The sequence below is a fragment of the Crocuta crocuta genome, unplaced genomic scaffold (assembly GCF_008692635.1).
Source record: "Crocuta crocuta isolate KB4526 unplaced genomic scaffold, BGI_CrCroc_1.0 scaffold174, whole genome shotgun sequence".
In the NCBI taxonomy this organism is placed as follows: Eukaryota; Metazoa; Chordata; class Mammalia; order Carnivora; family Hyaenidae; genus Crocuta; species Crocuta crocuta.
This window is the reverse complement of record NW_027530330.1, coordinates 2,104,625-2,125,941: the sequence shown is the minus strand read 5'-3', so window position 1 is coordinate 2,125,941 and position 21,317 is coordinate 2,104,625. Positions and strand designations below refer to the sequence as shown.

At 34.3% G+C, this 21,317-nt stretch overlaps 1 protein-coding gene and 1 non-coding gene across 2 annotated transcripts in view; one reads left to right on the top strand and one right to left on the bottom strand.

The window, feature by feature from the left end:
* LOC144232803 (uncharacterized) overlaps positions 1–21,317 on the bottom strand; it is a 413,974-nt gene that overhangs the window by 199,579 nt on the left and 193,078 nt on the right. The gene's annotated exons all lie outside the window — the stretch shown is intronic.
* Positions 20,026–20,129, top strand: LOC144232816 (U6 spliceosomal RNA). The gene has a single exon (XR_013335527.1). It is a non-coding gene; the product is annotated as a U6 spliceosomal RNA (small nuclear RNA).

The following is a 21,317-nucleotide window of genomic DNA, read 5'->3' as shown; positions in this document are numbered from 1 at the left end:
CATTTATGGACCCTAAATCTAGAGTCCATTTTTACCCTCAATAACATATTTGTTTTCTTTCATTTTAAACAGATGTCAAAAGTTCATACAATTCCTAGAATTGCATTTCTTAGCATTATTTTACACTCAAGCTATCAACGTCAGAATTAGAGAATAAGAGAAAAGGAGTATAATGTGCATGTGCACATTTATTTTGTACAAGCTAATGGTGACTCAATCCCACTTGAAATGAAATGTAGTTAATACATTAACATAAAATGCTGTCTACTGTTTTTGGCAAGATCTTAACATTAAAAAAAAAATAGAGTTTAATAAAAGCCTTTTTTTTTTTAAACACAGTCCATTTTCTTTTCTTTTTTTCCCCTATTAACAGTTAACAGTTCTACAAGATTTTGCCCAATAGCTAGGTCTTGATCTCACATTCCTAACAAATTCTGCCAGAGGCAGCAATAGATTTAAGCTGCCCACCAGTTCAATTCAATCCTTCCCTCTATTCAGGATCCATACGTCAAAGTAAGTCCTATCTGTCTGTTCCACAGCTCCATGTGCCTGAATCAGATTCCACAACTAAGGAAATACCTCCTACATGAAGGCCCCTTTACAAATGCACAGTTTTGAAAGGAACTATATACTGGATTCACTTCTGAAAAGACTTACTACATCCAGTTACAAAGATAAAGATTACATAAGACTCTTCAAATTATTCTGTTAACTGTTTTATTTTCTTTAACAGTCTAAATATTAGTATTCTATCTGAATAAATATATGTTAATGATTATGGATTTTAAGGGGAAACAGTTGTTCTACTTATGTTTTACCCCAGTAATGTTTAACCGCAACAGGTGAAGATAATAAATATGTGGCAAGTTGGATTTAACCTGGGTTACTGTCTCCTCAAATAGGTAAAATAGAAAAAAAAAAAGACTTTAAAATTAGTTGAAGGAAGAGCATTTAAAAAGTGATCTGTTTACTTTACTCCACTGTTACAGAATAATGACATCTGAGACAAAGGAAAAAAACAAGCCCTACAATTTACTCATTCTGCTGCCTAGGGAAGTTTCCAGAATATAGCACAGGGAAAGGGGACCCAAAGAGAGCCTGCAGGTAGTCCTGAGCTGAAAGACAAGTACAGAGTTAAGAGAGGCCAAGATACCTTGAAGTTGCAAGGCACAGAGACAGCTACACAAGAGATACCAGAGATCTGCAGTGAAGAGGTCTCCCTTTGAACCTTCATCATGAACTATGGGTAAGAGTCCTGAGAAGGGTATTGCTTTAAGCCACACCTAGAAAGGATCAACTTGTTTTGAAGCAACTTAACGACTTCCAGAATAAACTCCAAGAATACTAAAAGGAATGAAAATACTCTAGCATACCACATATAAAACTCACAATGTAATATCCAATCATAAAATAATAATCATAACACCAGGCATTCAAAGAAGTACAGGAAAAATCAATCAGTACAAATAGACTCAGAAATAACACACATACACAAAAAAGTTAGTAGACAAGAATGTTAGAAAACTCACTATAAATAAGTTCCATATGTTCAGGAAAGTAGATTAAAGTGGGCATAAAAAGGAAAAACATGGAAAATTTTTAAAAGACTAATAAAACATCTAAAGATAAGAAATAAAACAAAATACAAACTTTTTGAACATTTACCAAAATATTTTGTCCCATAAAACAAGTCTCAGTGAATATAAAAGTTTTCAAAACATTAAAACTCTGATGTCTAATGAAAAATTAGATAAGAAAACAGTAACAGAAAAGTATATAGAAAATCCAGAATTTTTTAAAACAAAACAACATGTGGAGCACCTGGGTGGCTCAGTCGGTTAAGCCTCCGATTTCAGCTCAGGTCATGATATCACATGCAGTTGGTGAGTTCAAGCCCCACGTTGGGCTCTGTGCTAACAGCTCAGAGTGTGGAGCCTGTTTCAGATTCTGTGTCTTCCTCTCTCTCTCTGTCCCTCCCCTACTTGCACTCTGTGTGTCTCTTTCCCAAAAATAAACATTTAAAAAATTTTTTAAAATAACATGCTTGTAAATAATTGATGAGTCAAAGAAGAAATCTAAAAGAATATTAGAATATATATGAACTAAATAAAAATGAAAACATAATATGTCAAAATTTGTAAAACCCAAGTAAAATAATTCATAGATGACAGTTATAGCTTTAAGTGCTTAGGGAAGAAGAACAGAAGGGTCTGAAATCAATATACTAAGCTTCCACAATAAGAAATTAGAAAAAGAAAGGCAAATAAGATTCAAAGTAAGCAGAAGAAAGTAAATAAAGAGTATAAATCAGTAAAAGAATAAAGTTATATATACAAATGTGTATGTATAGACAGATGGTGAGACAGAATGAGAATGAAATAGAAAAAGAGAAACAGGAAATCAATGAAGGCAAAAGCAAGTTATTTGAGAAGATAAATAAAATTAATAAACTTTGGCCAGATACATATTACCAATATCATAAATATGAAAAGAAAGCTCACTACAGTTGCTATAAATAAAAGATTAAAGGAGTATTATGAAAAATTACATTATAATTACTTCAATAACATGGATGACATGAATAAAATTCCTTAAAAAGAAAACCTACCAAAGCTCATTCAAGAAAAAATAGACAAAATGAATAGCCCTATATCTATTTTTAAAAAATGAATTTGTAATTAATAATTTTCCCAACAAATAAACTCCAGACAAAGTTAAGACTTTACTGGTGAATTCTACCAAACAGTTAAGGAGAAATAACACCAACCGATATTTTCAGCTTATTCTAAAGCCAGTGTTACTCTGATACCAAAACCAAAGAGATTACTGAACAAACAAACTACATACTAATGACCCTCATGAACAGATAAAAAATTCTTAGTCTCATTTTTAGAAAATGGAATTCAACTATACATAAGAAGGATTACACATCATAGCTAAATGGAATTTATCTCAGAGGTGAAAGTTTTATTTAACATTTGAAAATCAAACAATATAATCCACCATTATACAGAATCAAATAGAAGCATCATTTGTTATTCTCAATAGTTGCAAAAAAGGCATTTGACAAGATTTAATACCCATTTATGATTGTAAAAACCAGTAAACTAGGAATAGAAGTTATAATAGGTTGAATAATTGCTTCCTAATCACTGGAACCTGTCAATGTTATTTCATACGGCTAGAGGACTTTGCAGGCATGATCAAGTCAATGATCTTGAAATGAGATTACCTCAAATTACCTGGGTGAGCCCCAAATGCAATCACAAATGCTAATATAAGAGGGAAGTGATTTAGAGATTCTACTACAGAAGTAGGAGGGCTTTGTGATGACTTCAGAGAACCAAAGATTCTATCTCACAGGTTTCACAAATGGAGGAAACAGCCATGAGCCACAGATTATAAGGAATGGAATTTTAGAAGCTGGAAAAGGCAAGAAAACGGATTCTCCCCTAGAGGCTCTGGACACTGATGGTACCTTGGTTTGGGCCCAGTGTAACTGATTTCAGAGTTCTGGCCTGAATAACTGTAAGAGAATAAACCCATGTTATGTAAGCCACCAAGTATGTAATAATATGTTACAGCAGCCTTAAGAAATTAATACAGAAGGGAACTTCCTCAACTTAATAAAGGGCATCTAAGAAAAACCAACAACTAACATCACACCTAATGATGAAAGACTGAATAATTTTCCCTTAAGATTGGAAACAAGACAAGGTTGTTCACTCTTATCATTTCAATGCAACATTATACCATAGACACTAGTCAGTTCAGTAAAGGAAGAAAAAAAGGTAAAACTATAATAATAGAAAAAGAAGTAATGGTTGAGATAGGAAATCTTAGAAAATATTTTAAAAAGCCACTATAAACTTACTAATAAGTAAGTTTAGCAAAAGCATATGACTCACCTCAATACTTTAAAATTTATAGCAAAAATTCCAAGAAAATGAAATGAAAAAAAAAAAAAAAACACCATATACAAGGTGCTAAGAGCATCAAACATGTTAATTCTTAAAAATAAACCTGACAAAGATGTAGACTACTTGTATGCTAAAATCTATAGAATATTCACAGAATTAAAATAGACTTACAGGGTCATGTGGGTAGCTCATTCAACTAAGTGTCCAACTTTTAGTTTCAGTTCAGGTCATCATTTCACGGTTCGTGGGTTGTAGCCCCAAGTTGGACTCAGCATGGAACCTGTTTGAGATTCTATCACTCTCTTTCTCTGCCTCTCCCTCCAATAAATAAATAAACTCTAAAGAAGACTTATAAAAGTGGAGAGATAGAACATGCTCAGAAATCAGAAGATTAAACACAGTTAAAGTGCAAATTCTTCCCAGACTGACCTGTCAAAAAATATATATATTCTTAGGTTGAGTTTGAGGGCAGCACAAAAAGAGACTGTGAAGTGGATCTACACATGGGCTATAGTTTCCCAAACTCTTGCTATAGATTCAATGAATCGCAATGAAAATCCCAGCAGGATTTTACTATGGAAATTTATTTGGAAATACAAAAGCTCTAATGTAGCTAAAGTCTGAGAAAGAAGAATAAAGTTGAAAGACAAACACTACCTGATTTGAAGACTTATTTTCAATGTCCAATAATCAAGTTAGTGCAAGACTAGTGTAAAACTAGATATACGGATCATTGGAACTATAAAGGAAGTCCTCAAAAGCACTCATACATATATGATTAGTTGAGTTCCACAAGACGCCAAAGCAATTCCACAAAGATAGGATAATCTTTTAACAAACAGTGTTGGAACAATGTAGGTATCCACTTGGACTTAGGAAAAAAAGTCCCTAGCTTGGCAAAAAAAATTTAGGAGTAAATCTTGGGTAACATAAAGATTTCTAAATAAACACAAAAATCATGAACTATAAAAAAAATTATAAAATACTAGACTTCATCAAAATGTAAAACCCTTGTCCTTTATAAGGCAATGTTAACGAAATATAAGGACAAGACACAACCAGGGAAAATACATTTGCAAAGCATATATCTGAAAAAGAACTCTCATCTAGAACAAGAATCAGCAAAACAAGACCCATTGGCTAACCCTGACCAGTCATTGTTTTTGTAAATAAAGTTTTACTGATACACAGCCATACTCATCCAGTTAGGTCTTATATGTTATTTTCATGATACAAGGCCAGAGTAGGAATTGCTGCAACAGAAATCACATGGCACATAAAGCCTAAAATATTCACTCTCTGACCCTTTAAAGAAAATATTTGCCAATCCCTGATCTAAAGAACTTGTGCAGCACACCAAGACAAACCTCCAATTTTCAAACCTGGGAGAATATCTGAACTTGACTAATGAAGATATATGAATGCAAATAAACATGAAAACCTCAACATCATTAGCGATTAGAAAAATGCAAATTAAAACCATGATGATATGCCACTACTTAACCACTCAAATGGCTAAAATTAAAGATCATTCATGCCAACTAAGCAAGTGGGAAGGGAGCAAATAGAGTCCTCAGACACTGCTGGTGGGGATGTAAAATGATACCATCACATTTGATAATTTGGTAATTTCTTTAAAAAACTAAACATACACATGTTATACAACTCTGTCATTCTTCTCTAAAGAAATAAAATATGTCCATTCAAAGATATGCTTATGAATATCCACAACAGTCCAATGTTACAGTCCCAAACTAGAAATGACACAAATGTCTATCAGCAGCTGGGTGGATAAACACATTGTGGTACATATATTCAATGACATACTACTTAGCAATAAAAAGAGAACATGCAATTCAATAATGAGATAAAAAATCCAATTTTCAAAAATGGGAAAATGGATGAATCTTATAATATTTATGCTGAGTGAAAGAAATGAAGAAAAACTAGATAATAAAAAAGTACATATATTTTTGTATAAAAAATCTAGAAAATAAAAAATAATCTAAAATGGCAGAAAGCAGATTAGTGGGTACATGGGATGTAGAGAGAGAAAATAAAGGAATGATTACAAAGGGGCATGAAGAACTTTTGAGTGATAGAAATGTTCATTATCTTTTTTTAAATTTTTTATGTTTACTTATTATTGAGACAGAGAGAAACAGCATGAGTGGGGGATAGGCAGAGAGAGAGGGAGACACAGACTCTGAAGCAGGCTCCAGGCTCTGAGCTATCAGCACACAGCCCGACGCGGGGCTAGAACCCACAAACTGTGAGATCATGACCTGAGTCAATGGTGGACACTTAATCAACTGAGCCACCCAGGTGCCCCAGAAATGTTTATTATCTTGACTGCTGTAATGATTTCATAGAATGTACCATATGTGAAAACCCATAAAATTTTACACTTAAAAATGCCACTTTGTTGTCCATCAATTTTGCCTCTATAAAGCCATACAAAAAACGGAAACTTTTCTGGAATATTTCCATAGCCATGATTCCTCCATAGATATATTTTTGGAGGGTTATTTGTAACAGAAAAATAATTACAGTGACATTTGGCCTAGCTACTCATATTGTTGTCTGAGAAGCAGCAGCTTTGGCACTGACCAGGAGCTTGTCAGAAACACTGAATTCTTCCAGAAGCCCAGCCACCACCCCAGAGCTTTTGGTCAGAATATGCATTCTGAAAAGGTCTCCAGGTGACTTACATGCACATTAAAGTTTAAGAAACACTGTTGAAGAGACGACAGCTTTGGTTCAACTGAAAAGTAAAAATCAATACATATATCTCATCAGAGATGTAATTTAAAGGATTTCCTTTATCATACCCTGGGTATTACTAGATAATTCTAAAATACTCTTGGATTCTGATCCCGTAGTCCCATGTCATTGCCTACCTTCTATTGGGGCTTCTACCATTTTCATACATGTATTTTCCTCTAGTATCACCCTCCTTTGTATTCTCCCCACACTTAGGCATATGTGTTCATATTCTCATAGAGAATGTGAAGTGTCTGTAATCTCTTTAAAATTATGTTGGGCTCCCTTGCCTCCATTTCTATCTAGGATTCTTGTGCATTGTGGTCAAATGGAACAAAAGGTGGTTTCAGACGATCAGTCTCCTGACTTGAGTAGAAATCTCTGAAATGAACTCAGGAAACTGACAAAAATAAGTGAAGAGAAAAAAAACAACCATGTAAACAGCTGCCCATTTAATTCTCTTTATTTTTATTTTTTAATATAATTTATTGTCAAATTGGCTTCCATACAATACCCGGTGCTCATCCCAACAAGTGCTCTCAAGGCCCATCACCCACTTTCCCCTCTCTCCCACCCCCCCATCAATCCTCAGTTTGTCCTCTGTATCCAAAAGTCTCTTATGGTTTGCCTCCCTCCCTCTCTGATTGTAACTTTTTTTCCCTTCCCCTCCCTCATGGTCTTCTGTTAAGTTTCTCAAGATCCACATATGAGTGAAAACATATGGTATCTGTCTTTCTTTGACTGACCTATTTCACTTAGCGTAATATCTTCCAGTTCCATCCATGTTGCTGCAAATGACAAGATTTCATTTTTTCTCATTGCCAAGTAGTATTCCATTGTGTATATAAAGCACATCTTGATCCATTCATCAGTTGATGGGCATTTAGGCTCTTTCCACAATTTGGCTATTATTGAGAGTGCTGCTATGAACATTGGGTTACACGTGCCCCTATCCTATGCATCAGCACTCCTATATCCCCTGGGTAAATTCCTAGCAATACTATTGGCTGGGTTATAGGGTAGTTCTATTTTTAATTTTTTGAGGAACCTCCACACTTTTTTCCAGAGAAGCTGCACCAATTTGCATTCATTTAATTCTTTTTAAATCAACTTACAATCAAATAAGTATGACTCAAAGAGATGAGATAGAAATAAAGATTTGAACAGAAACTCCTAATACAAAGCAAGTGCACTGAGAAAAGAACACACTCTAAAAAAAAGAGAACCTTACTTTATACAAGTTTTTGCAGATTTTAGTGTGCTTTCACATTTATTATTTCATGTAATCTTTTCTATAAATCTATGATATAAGAAGTATGATTATCGCCATTTTCCAGTTTTATGATTAATCCAGCGTTACTCAGTGGGGGGATTCAAATCCTGTTCTTTCAATTTCCAGCTTACCAGCCCATGTTGCATGTATAAAATGTCCTTGCAAGAGACACTAAAGATCTCTTTCAAGTTTCACATACAAGCAGTTTAGTTAAAGACTAAAACAAACACACACTCTGGGGTATTTGCTCTCATGATGAGCCAAAACTGAAAGAGTTTGATATTAAAATCAAAATTGCCTTTGAGTTACAAAAGGACATAAACACATCTTTATCTCCAAAACTTCTATGGTCTTTTCACCTAAATGAAATACCAAGCAGTTTTGTTATTTTTTAAATAAATAAGTAAATAATAAAAACAAAAACAAAAAAAAAACTGGGTAGGAGGAATTTTTTTTTAATCTGGAGAGTTGTTTTTTTTTTTTTCTCCCACCAAGTAGTTAATTCTAGTCAGTTCCAGATGTCATATTTTAAAAGGCACTGCTCTCAGACTTCTTTCTACTAACTAAAGAAATCCCCCTTCTTTAGTTAAATTTACTGTATTTCTACTACCTTTCATTCTGGAGTCAGCCATCTACTGTATCCTCTTTATTTTTTTTTTTAACTTTTCTTAAATGATGGTTCTCCTTGATTTCTTATTAAGAGCTTTGACAAAAACAGATAAAAATGACACCTAGAAAAAAACATTGCTGCTCCTGGGAGTCATCAGATTTCAAATTTAAACTTGGAAAAGTATCTGAAGGAAGCCAAAATGATCACAGAGCAAGCACAAAGATAAATGTTCCTTTTTCTTCTTCTCTTTTAGTTTGAGGGAAGGAGATTATTTTGTTTTGTATTGTTTTGTTTTATATTTGGTCAGCTGGCATACTGCACAGTTAATTTGAGATTTTTCCCCCCTTTCTCATTTCAGTTACTTTAGATGTGTCCTGCATTAGCTTTTCTTGAAATCTTGAAGGGAGTTGGCCTCCATTCCCCAATTGAAACAATAGTTTCTCTCAGTTGACAGTGCCAGCTACATATATTATCTGTCCTGTTCCCAGCAGGGACATTCCAGTGACTGCTTAGAAAAATTAGTCACATGGATTTTTAGATTGGGGAGGGGGTGGCTAGCTTCAGTTGTCATCTTTAATTTGTGAGAAAATTGAACTGTTACTCTCTTTTCATGTCTCCCATTTACCTATTTTAGACTTTTGTAGATGCTTCACCTTTCCTTCATGACAGCTGAGAATGAGCCCATGGCTGGAATCCTCCAAGAACTGGGGACACATTTAGCCTGTTAATGCTTCTTTCTTGGCCCAATTCCACTTGGGCTAATTACATTCTGTTCAAAAAAAAAAAAAAAAACTCTGCATTTTCATTTGGAGATGAAAAAGATTGTTTTTCAACCTCCTCTTCTGAGCTTTAAAACTCTCTCCTCAAAAGCCCAGCATGGATCCATCCAAAGTTGCCTAAGGACAATTCCCAGAGTGTGGGAGAATCCAAAAGAACACAGCTAGTCTCAGAGGATAAAGTGGGAATCCTTGCACCCACCCCAAAATCAGTATTCAAAGAAAAATATATGATTATCTGGCTACAGAAGTTTGCCCTTTGCTTTAAAAGATATACTTCTTTACCAAGGGATAGTGATGACATATTTGAGGATCCACACCAAATACCATCCAAGAGAGACAAGAATTCCCTGGAAACACATTGTCTGTTTCTTTTTTGAAAATGAAAAGCATTGCAAAGTAATCCAAAAAGTCAAATTCCTATAGTTCCTAACCTCATCTTTGATGTGACATGTTGCATGCTCCAAATATGTCTAGCAGGCCACATACAGTCATTGAAATATATAGATCTTACCATGATGTCTCTTTTTTGCTACAATCTTTATAACAAGAGTTCTTCACTTTTATTTCAATTGAATGAAACAATGTGACATTTGCCCTTATTTTAGCTTTATTTCAGAAATTTCTAAAACACTTGTCTCTGCAAGATTTCCTTGATGTTAAGGCACAGTAAATTGCTCTAGGCTCTGCTGACTCAACATTTACACATTTTTCTTCTGATGAAATATTTGTTTGCTTTAAAACCAAATGATGTAATGTAACTAAAACAATATAGAATTATACTAATTATGGTCCAAGTTGACAGATTTAGATGGAATCCTACTTTGTGTCTGTTCTTGTAGTATATATAGTCATTATCTATCAAGTATTCACACGTAGTTTGGGAATTTTCACACCAACTGTCAAAACTCCAAACCAGCAACTTCAAAAAAGAGAGAGAGAGAAAAACTTCAAAAGACTTACAGGTTTAGTTCATACAGCACCACCAAGAAGGGATCATGAACACATTTATTTTGCTAGTCTTTGTGACTAGAAAGTTCCCATCATTACACATGGGAGAAGCAGAAGAGAATACATCTTTTTTTTTCTAAGTTTTTATTTTAATTCCAGTATATTTAACATACAGTGTTAGTTTCAGGTGTACAATGTAAGTGAATCAACAATTCTATACATTACTCAGTGCTCATCATGAAGTGGGGGGGCATACATCTTAATTTTAAGATTCATGGGTGGGCTAAAAATAGGTTCATAGAAGATTTCTTGTTGGTGTCACACTTTCTATTACGATTTTGGTATAAATATAAAATCATATTTGTTTCTGTCTCATATATAGCCTTTAGAGATAGGAATGAATCACAGTAGAAATAGATTTTTTTTCCCACAGATATCAATGATGATAAGGCCTTAGGGAATATAGTTGTAGGTGACAAGAAGGAAGGGAGACACTGAGAACCCTCCCAATTTTCAGTTAACAATAAGCTTTTCTTTGAGCGAAATAAGTCAGGCAGAGAAGGACAAATATCATATGTTTGCACATATAGGANCCACAAGTTACACACAAAAAAATCTTACTAAGCTCAATGAGAGGGTAGAAAAGTGGTAGATGAGCTTACATTCAGAAGAATGAAAAATACTCTATTTGTGATTATCATGAATCATAGATCATATAGACTGCTCCTAGAAGACAGCCTAATAAGGAAGGGTATTTTTTGCTTGTGTAACAACATAAGCCCTTGACTTTGGCAGCTCTGGAATCTATACCTCAAGAAAAAAAGGAGCCAAGTTAGGTGTGTTCATAGAAAGGCATTCAGAATGAATAAGTGATGAACTTCTATTTAAGGATGGAAAACTTAGATAACTTTATCTGAAAATGTAAATACATTTTAAAAAGTAGCTAAAATTACAAAAATATTTAAAGAATGCAGAAAGTCTTAAAATACTGGATGTAGACGTTACTTGATATTTGAAGGGAGCAGGATTAATAAAATAAAAGAAAAAATATTTTTCAAAGTGTATAGTAAATCTGTGATATTCATGATTCCAAGAAATAGAAAACAGTCTATGCCCTGGATGGATGTGGATTACTACCTTAAGATAATTGCAAGCAACAGAAGTTAGCAAAATAGGTTTGTAAAATTTAGTTGTAGTCCTGAGCCTTTTATACCTATATTATAAAGATCAGTTACCATGCTCAACTTAAATACCTTAGTTTTACTCTCAAAAAAAATATGAAAAAAAAAAAAAAAGATTTGACCTAGGATAGCTTAAGTTTTGTAGAATTCTAGTGCCTTCATCTTTAGGACAAAATTCTGAAAGTAACAGCGGCATTGAAAAACAATAGTTGAAGGAATGCAGAGAAATAGAGCGTGCCGAAGGACAGAAATTCCAGGATGCTATAGACTCCACTGAATCTTCATTGCTGTCTCAACACTGGTCCTCAAGGCATTTATTGAACATGGAAGAATCCCAGACACTTCACAGATATACTTCCTCTTCTATCCAAATTATAAAATGTCAAGATTCTTTCAGTAGTCCTGTCCTACATTTTTTAAGTTTCTAAGAATACATAAAGCGATAGCCAGACTTTCTCTTCCTAATATAAAGTGCCAACCTCCCTCTGAGGGACCAGAGTCTATATAAATTGGCTTTTAGCATTTTCTGTTACTTTCTGAATCCCACTAAAGATAACAAAATGAATGCCTAGTAAGACTAAAGCTATATAGGCTCCTTAGTTATTTTCTTAGTTATTCTGACAAAAGATAAATTTTTTCTTCTTCTCATACCGGAAAATTTGACACAAAGAACTGATTTCCACTTCAACATGTAATCACAGTAGAAGAAGCTACAGGTTATTTGTTGATCTTCTCAGCTACTTAGGACTCTTTAAAATGACGTAATTTTGATAGCAGCAACAACCCAAGAGGACAAAAGAAAACGTTATAATGCCAATGACCCCTGATGCTGGGGAACACAAAAATTTAGGATTTAAAGTGCCAACATGCTTTAACAATGTCATCGTCACCCTATTCTTTTATTTCACTTACTTGCTCAATTTTAACTACATTATTTAGCTGATTCTACACAACAGCAAGTGGAAATTTAAACACTGCCATTTGGGACAAAATAAACTATCTTTCATGAGTGATGTAATTATTCCAAATTCTAACTATACAGCAAAGGATATACTTGAATGAATGTTGGCTTGAATATTTTGGCTTCAATTTCAACTTTTGTAATAGCTGCAGCAAAATTTTCCTACCTAAATGCTTTTAAAGGCAGAATGTCTTCATAAAAGAGCAAAGAATTGGGTATCTAGACATTCCCTAGAAGCATAACAATCACAAGTGTCCAAATGCAAGTTTTCTCACTTATACGGAGTAGAATTTGAATATAACACAGCTGCTTAGCTTTGAAAGATGTGGGCATAACTACTCTTGTTAGGGCTCTGTGACTCTACCTGCTTGACATATGTCATATTGGGCTATTGTGAGAGAATCTATGAAGGAAAGTTGATAAAGTGACCCCTGTTTTTCATATGGGTTGATCTGATTCAGCTGTTTCTGGGTTATAAAACCCAAGAGAAACTGCACTAAGATGAGGACAGAAGAATCACGGAGAACTCAGATACACACACACACACACACACACACACACACACACACACACACACGGACTGTGGACTGGCAAACCACAAGATTAACATTTTAGGCAAAGTGGCATCTTGGAAGGCTATACAAATGACAGAGTAAAAGGCATAGTCAAATGACAAGTTCAAACAGAAAAAAATATGAAGAAAAGAAAAAAGTAAATAAAAAATGTATGTAAAGGAAGGTGCTAGCAGTAAGCTAGCAGTAAGCTTCCCAAAAAGCAGAGGTAGCAGAAACCTAACTCAGAGCAGTCAGAAGCATATGGAAAAGTGGTAAGAAAGCTAAATTAAATTATGATCTAAATTAGCTCATGGAATTAGTCACTAATAAATTTGTCTACACAGAATTGGTGACAGCCTCTGTTCTCCTTCCCACTTTGGAATAATTCCCTGCAGGATAAAGGATAAAGGGAAAACCAATACTTCCCAATAATGTACTACAAGCTTGGCAAAATGCCATATAAACAACACGCTGTCTTGTTCAATCCTCATAATGATGAAGGATGATGGGGTTTGGGTGTGATGGTGGGGTTTGGAGGCTACTGCTGAGAAAGAATTCTTGACGATGTCCATGGTGCAAATAGGTGTTTTTATTAAAGCATGGGGACAGGACTCATGTGCAGAAAGAGCTGCACTGCGGTTGTGACAGGTAACTGATTATATACCCTCAGGTTGGAAGAGGGTTAGGGACAGCATAAGTCTCTAAGGAATTTTGGAAGCAAGGTTCCCAGGACCTTGAAGGGCTAGCTGTTGTTATGAAAACACCATTTATTACCATTTAGTTATAAGACCCTTCAGATGTATATCAGGGGGCCATAAGTTTGGACTATGATTGCCAGCATACATCTTGGGGGAGTTGAGATTAAGGAAGTTTCCAAAAGAATTTTTATATGTTCAAGTAAGATCCTGGGGGGCCAGGATAATGTTAAGCCAAGATTCCTTTTTGCCCCTAACAAAGTGTCATCACTGAGGCAGCTGAGCTCCTAGAGAGAGGCCACTCTGCCTGCTTCAAGGACCTATCACTGGACTGTAGGAAAGTAAGGGAATTTTTCATTTGCCCTCATTTCCCACATCACCATGGCAAGCACTTAAACTCTTTTCCTTTGTTCTTGGGTAGCTGGGAGTGTCCAAGGAATATCACACATATTCCACCTGGAGGGGTAGGAGGATGGTGCTAGCTGGTACTTTGCCCTCAGTGTGCATTATTCTCCCTCATCAAAGGGTAAGGATGCATTGGAGTGGTCTGTGGAGGTGGTAGATACACTGTACAGAGATTATCAAGAATGCCCATTCCCCGTTAGAAGTAAGAAGTAAACAATGATTTACCTGGATACTTCTAATATGATAGGTTAGAAAATCTGTTTCAATCCTGAAGTAGAATTAAGGAAGAAGGTGCAATCTGATGAATCCTACTTTAGAAATGAAAGCTGAAAACAGAAGTCAAATATGGACTTCAAGACAGCAGGAAAGGAAATGAGCTGGGATCTCTATAAGAGGCACAAAAACTATGACAAAATAACATTTTTTAAAGCTTTCCAATGTTCCCATGGCCTGCTTGTCATCTTCTTTTATGAAGTGACTAGCTTTAAAGCAAAAAAAAAAAAAAAAGCCTTCTCATTTTAGTTATAAAATAGATTAATATTTCAAGAACCTGTGTCTAATTTTGGAGAGGGTAAAGACCTCTCCAAAAGCAACCCACAATACCACCAATGGATATTTTCTTTGCTAAAATGTGGGAGGAGGGGCAGGAAGAGAGGTGGGGAGAGATGGAGAGAGAGAAGAAGAAAGGGAAGGAGGGAAGGAAATGCAGGCTCCAGGACCAGAAGCAAAAAGAATAGACCCAAGGTTTAAGGCTTTGTCCGAGGTCTGAACAGAATAATCTGTGAACTGTAACCCATGAAGCTGACATGACACTATATTTCTGTTCAGAAAATTTAGGCTCACAGAAGTTTTGTGATCAGCCCAAGGTCACACACCTAGTAAATGATGGCGATGGAATTCAAGAATAGCTGTGATTCACTGCAAATCCCATAATTATGCTCTGTCATCACAATGACTGGCAGCTAAGATTTTTAAGCCAAGAATGAGAAAATGGAGCCATAAGAAATAAATGTTGCAATTGGAATATGCAGCAAAAAAGTTACTTAACATATATTAGTTTAATCACTTTAATTGAAAAAGAAAATATTATAGAATTTAACAAAATATTGCACATTTATTAGTCTAATGAAGTACAATTTGTGGAAGAATAAGATGTTAGTGAAATACCTTAATTTACCATGAGAAAAAATTATATGCCTGACATAAATAAGCAAATACTCTTGAGAAAGAGGTTGATAAGAATTAAATTTTGTTGTCACTGAGTGGGGTCTGTATTATAGCCCATTTTTATTATATTTGAGCTTTACTGGACATATTCACTGTAGTTCGGGGAATACAAAAGAACAATGATATAGGGTTCTGAGTGTTAGTTGTTTTAAGATCTATAATAAATCACCTCAAGGAATGTCTGGCCCTGAGTTTTCTAACTTACAAAAATGAGGCACTTGGCTAGATTAGTGGTTATCATATTTTGTTTTGTTATAGAACTCCTTTTTTCCAAATAAATTCTTCAGTTGATTTCAAAAAAGTAATGCTGATAAAATTGCAGCATGACAAATACCAAAAAAATAAAGATTTTTTTCCTTAAGCTCTCAGATTTATGTTTTAGAAAAGGCCTAACCTTAAAACATGTGGAAAAATGATACAAAAATGAAATATAGTTCAGCATTTCACATATTGTATTCCAAAACATCCTAATTCTTGGAAGTAGTGTTTTAAAAAGAATTCTCTGGCTAATAATATCACTGGGTGATGAACACCACATCTCCCTTTTACAATATGTGTATCATGTCAAGAAATCAGTAAAATTCTGCAGCAAATAAACTTGTTTAACTTTGCTTTTTCTATTCACGTGCATCACAAGTGACCTCAGGTCACTTTTGTTTTTTTCTACCTGAAGTGAATATTCCAAGGAGCATGCTTTTTAATATGGATTACAAGTTCATGAATTCCAAGAACCCCAGTCTAAATACCTTGGCCTACTTAAGGTTCTGAAATGGTACCCACTATACATAACCATGCAATGGATATCATTTCCATGAATGTAAAGTTGAATTCCACAAGCACAGAGTTAACTGAGTACAAACCATGACATATGTAAGGTATCTTTTAAAGGAGGAGAGAAGCTGTTGATGATAGAAAGGATATTCAAAACTCTTGAGGGAAACAAATCTGAGATGATACAGATACACAACCAAAATAAGGGAAATATCTTGAAAATTCTTCTGTCTTCCCTTTTTTTTCCTTGGCTCTAATCTAACTAAGATTTTGTCCTATTGATGCATCTTCTCTCCACTTCTCAGTCTTAGCCTTAATTAAGATCAGAAAAGAAAAAAATCTAAAAAAAAAAAAGAAGTGCTAAAATCTCAGAAGCTGCCACACCCCACCCTGCTCATCTCCTAGACATGGTCATTCCTACTACACTGTCCTTATCAGCTCTTATTCTAGATTCCATAATAAGAGTTTCTCTCATCCCATAGCCAGTGCCTTTGGTGAAGCTCCAGCATGACCTACAACTGATCTTCCACCGAAACATGCATTGATATTCTTTAAGCCCTTTTTTCACCGATTATCTTCCACCTCTAAAATCGTTAAGTGAAAGAAGAGTGATACCACATAGAAAAGACTGCTATTGCCTTATTTCTACAAATGGCAAATAAATAATGAGAAAGAACTTTACGTTGTTTTAGAAATGGACCATAAAGAAAAAACACTGTTTTTCTTCTATATTAAACCATGATGAACAGAAACTTTACTTCTAAGCCATGGATGGTTCTGTGAAAGAAAGCAGGTGAGAAATGAAAGAAAGACACACACACACACACACACACATATATACATACACACACATATCTGTATATATAAGGGGGGGGTAGGAAGGAAGGGAGGGAGGGAGGGAGGGAGGAGACAGGGAAGGGAAGGAAAGGGAAAGAAAGAAATTATAATCAGACTCCAGTGCCAAAAAGTGAATTTTCTCCCCAACACTTCAGCTGCTTAAATCACTAAACTGGCTCTGGTGGTACCCACAATAATTAATTTAGAAAGATTTCCCCTTCCTCTTGCTAAAAGACAGGAGTGTTCGGGAAACTTCTGAAATTCAATCACACCAAAAGAAGATGCACTACTGCCATCCCAAATAGAAAATATATGTTTTTGCATAGGGACATTTTAGGATGCAGTGTTAAATTTCACAGCATTATTGACTCAATACTTTTGGTATACACTGTGACTGGTGAGCTAGCCTTAGGACTGAAACTCCAGCTGTGACATGATTCTTACCCTTTTGGAACACAACCTGCTTGTGAAATGGAGACTGCACTTATTTTCAGCAAAGAAAAGTACTGAGATTTCTCTAATCCAGAATGGTTTAAATATAGGAAATGTTCCAAAGGATAGCAATCAAAATGATGAATGAGTTAGACTGTTTTATTCATGTGGAAATACAAATGAAGTATAAATTACCCAAGACAAATTTGCTAAGTAAAATAGTGGGGGAAACTGTGTGATGGTCTGCAGAATGTGAAAGGCACAGACCTCAAGGCTAGAGAAATAACTTAGTATGATTCAAGGGTCAGTAGTATGGATAATGAGAATGTTCAGAGTAAAACAGAAGCTTCCTCCCTGTTGAAAGAGTAGAGAAACTACACTAATGTAATGTGGTCTAGGAATCCAAAGCAGGTAAAGACTTAAGAATAAACTCTAATGCAATATTAATACTCATGTCAAAGGCGATAAAACCACATAATTAGGGAGCCAATAATAATTCCCCCAGATTATCTAGATATGTCATTTGACCCTTTGGGGTCATCTTCTTCCATAAATATTGGACTCAACCAATTTGTTACTAACTTCTCACCACTGGAAAAGTCATTGGAAACATCAATGTTTAGGTGGCAAGTTGCTAGTGCTTTTCTCTGGGCATCTAAAAAATCAGTAGATGCATGATAAGCAGTTTAAAAATCACAATATAGTTTCTTCCCAGTGACAAATAAATAGCAATCCCACATATCCTTAACAGTCTCCAACATTGCCCAACAGAAATACAGTATCAACAACATATGTAATTTTAAATCTCCAAGTAGATATGTTAAACAAAAGAAACAAGTATAATTCATTAATTAATACATTTTATTTAACCCAATATATAAAAAATATAGTTTCATCTTGTGGCACTAGCCACATTTCAATGCTTAGTAAGCACATGTGGTCAGTAAACCATATTATACACCACAAGAACTAAGAGAAAAGTAGAGGTTTAAGACAAAGAAGAAAAATGTGTGCATGGGTCAATGAAGAGACATTCTTTTCAACACATAGGTTATGAATAACATCAATGTATTGAACACCTTTTAGGTAACTTTACTGAGAAGGGGAAGGAGGACCATAGGCAGTATGTGTGTGGTGAAGTGAGAATATCATCAAAATAAAAATTAACTTGTTTATGTGATTTGGAGATGGGTTAATTTTTAATAAAGTTATTTTTTCATATCAAGCAATCAATCAAAAATATATCAAAACATAATTTTAAAAAATCTTACAACTGGCAACTGCAATGATGTTAAGATGCTGTGACAAGAAAATAAAATGTTACTATGAAAATTTATAAATAAAATTGTCAAGGATAGCACTCCTATTAAGCACTTAAAAACATTTATAGGACAGTTGAAGATGTGTAGATTTAGAATGTCAGTTGCAGATCATCATTCAGAATTATACCAACAATTTATTTCTTTATTTAATAAAATTTTCTTTAGTATTTATTCTCTTCCAAAAGCTTTCATAGGCTCTGTGGATGCAACAAAAGCAAAAATAGGTAAAATCCATGCTCCTCAGGAGCAAATATTCTAGGATAGATACATAAATTCATTTTCTACCAAAGCTTTATTAAACAGTTTTTAAAGAACTTCTGTTTTCTATTGCCAACTAATACAACCTAGAATTTGTTCTCTTAAGGGAAAGTATTCATTGACGGTCAGACTCAAGACCTGGAACCTGCTTTATTTATCATCTACAGCAATACATAGTTGAGTGCCTCCTATATTACTTAATGATGGTAATGAATTAATTGAATCAAATTGAAATAAGTCAAATTTAATTTAATTCAAAGGAATAAAGTAGGTGTTATTGTATTGCTACAAATCCTAACTCAAAAACCAGGAACATCTTCATTAAAAATTATTACCAAAACCAAATGAAAACTGTAATTACAAGGAAGGAAAACTACAGACCAGTATTTCTCATGAACATAGACAGAAAAATCTTCAAAACAGTATTATCAAATCCAACAATATATAAAAAGAATTATATGCCATGACTAAGTGGGATTTATTCCAGGTATATAAGACTGGTTCAAAAAATATTAATCAATTAATGTAATCAATCATACAAACAGGCTAATGAAGAAAATTTACATGATTATATCAACTGATACGAAAAATATATTTTGACATATCCTAACATCTAACACTAATCCATGATAAAAACTGTTAGGAAACTAAGAATGAAGAGGATCTTCCTCAACTTGATGAAGAACTTCTATAAAGAACCCACAGTTAAAATCACATTCAATGGTGGGAAACCAAAGGCTTACCACTAAGACTGAAAACAAGGAAAGGATATTCCCTCTCATAACTTCTATTCAACATTATACTATAAGTCCCAACTAATACATTAAGACCAAAAAGTAATAATAAAATGCATACAGTCTTTGAAGTAAGAAATAAAACTGTCCTTGTCTAGAGAGGACATGATTGCTACATAGAAAATTCCAAAGAATCAACAAAAAATTCCTGTAATAAATAAGTGATCACTGCAGAAGTACAGAATACAAGGTTAATATACAGAGGCAATCGTTTTCCATATACCAATGATGAAAAAATGGAATTTGAACTTTAAAATACAATACTATTTATGTTAGCGCCAAAAATAATGTAACAGTGCTTGCTTCAACAGCACATATACAAAAGTTGGAATGATACAGAGATTAGGAAGGTCCCTGTGCAAGGATGACATGCAAATTCACAAAGTATTCCATATAAAAAAGGAAAAAGAAAATAACGTAATGTTAAGAGATAAACCTAACAAAATATTTACAGTATTTATATGAGAAAAATTATAAAAATCTGACAGAAGAAATCAAGGAGTATCTAAATAAATAGAGAGATATTCTATGCTCATGGATAGGAAGATGCAATATTGTTAAGATGTTAATTCTTCCCAACTTGATCTACAGCTTCAAGGTAATCCAAATCAGCATTTCACCAAGTTATGTTGTGGATATCAATAAAGTCATTCCAAGTTTTTATGGGATGATGAAAGACTCAAAATATTTCAACACTATATTAAAGATAAAGAATGATTTAGAAGGGGCGCCTGCGTGGCTCAGTCGGTTGGGGGTCTGACTTCAGCTCAGGTCATGATCTCACAGTTCTTGGATTCAAGCCCCGCATCAGGCTCTGTGCTGACTGCTTGCTCAGAGCCTGAAGCCTGCTTTGGATTCTGTGTCTCCTTCTCTCTCTGCACCTTCCTTGCTCACACTGTCTCACTCTGTCTCTCAAAAACAAATAAATGTAAAAAAAATTATTTAGAAAACTGAGATGATCTGACTTCAAGCCCAAATATAAAGCTACAGTAACCAAAGGGCATGGTTTTAGCAAAAGAACAGACACATATATCAATGAAAAAAAACGCAGGACCCAGAAATAAGCCCACACAAATAAATCCAAATGATCTTTGACAAAGAAGAAAAGGCAATTAAATGGAAACAAGATACTCTTTTCACTAAATGGTCCTAAAATAATTGAACATCCATCTGCAAAATAAATCTAGATAGAGGACTTATACCTTTCAAAAAATTAACAACTCAAAAAGATCACAACTTAAATGTAAAATAAAAAACTATAAAATTTCTAGATCACATAGGAGATAATCTAGGTGACCATGGTGTGATGATGACTTTTTAAAACACCAAAAGCATGATGATCACAGAAAAAAAAAAAAAAACAGTAAGTTGGTCTTGTTAAAATTGACAACTTTTGCTCTGTGAAAGACGCTAAGGGAATAAAAAGGCACCTACTGTGAGAAAATATTTGCAGAACACATATCTAATAAAAGACTTGTATCTAACATGTGCAAACAATTCTTAAAACTTAATATAAGAAAACAGCACAATAAAAAATGCTAAAATGATCTGAACCTCCTCAAAGAAGATATACAGGAGGCAAATTAA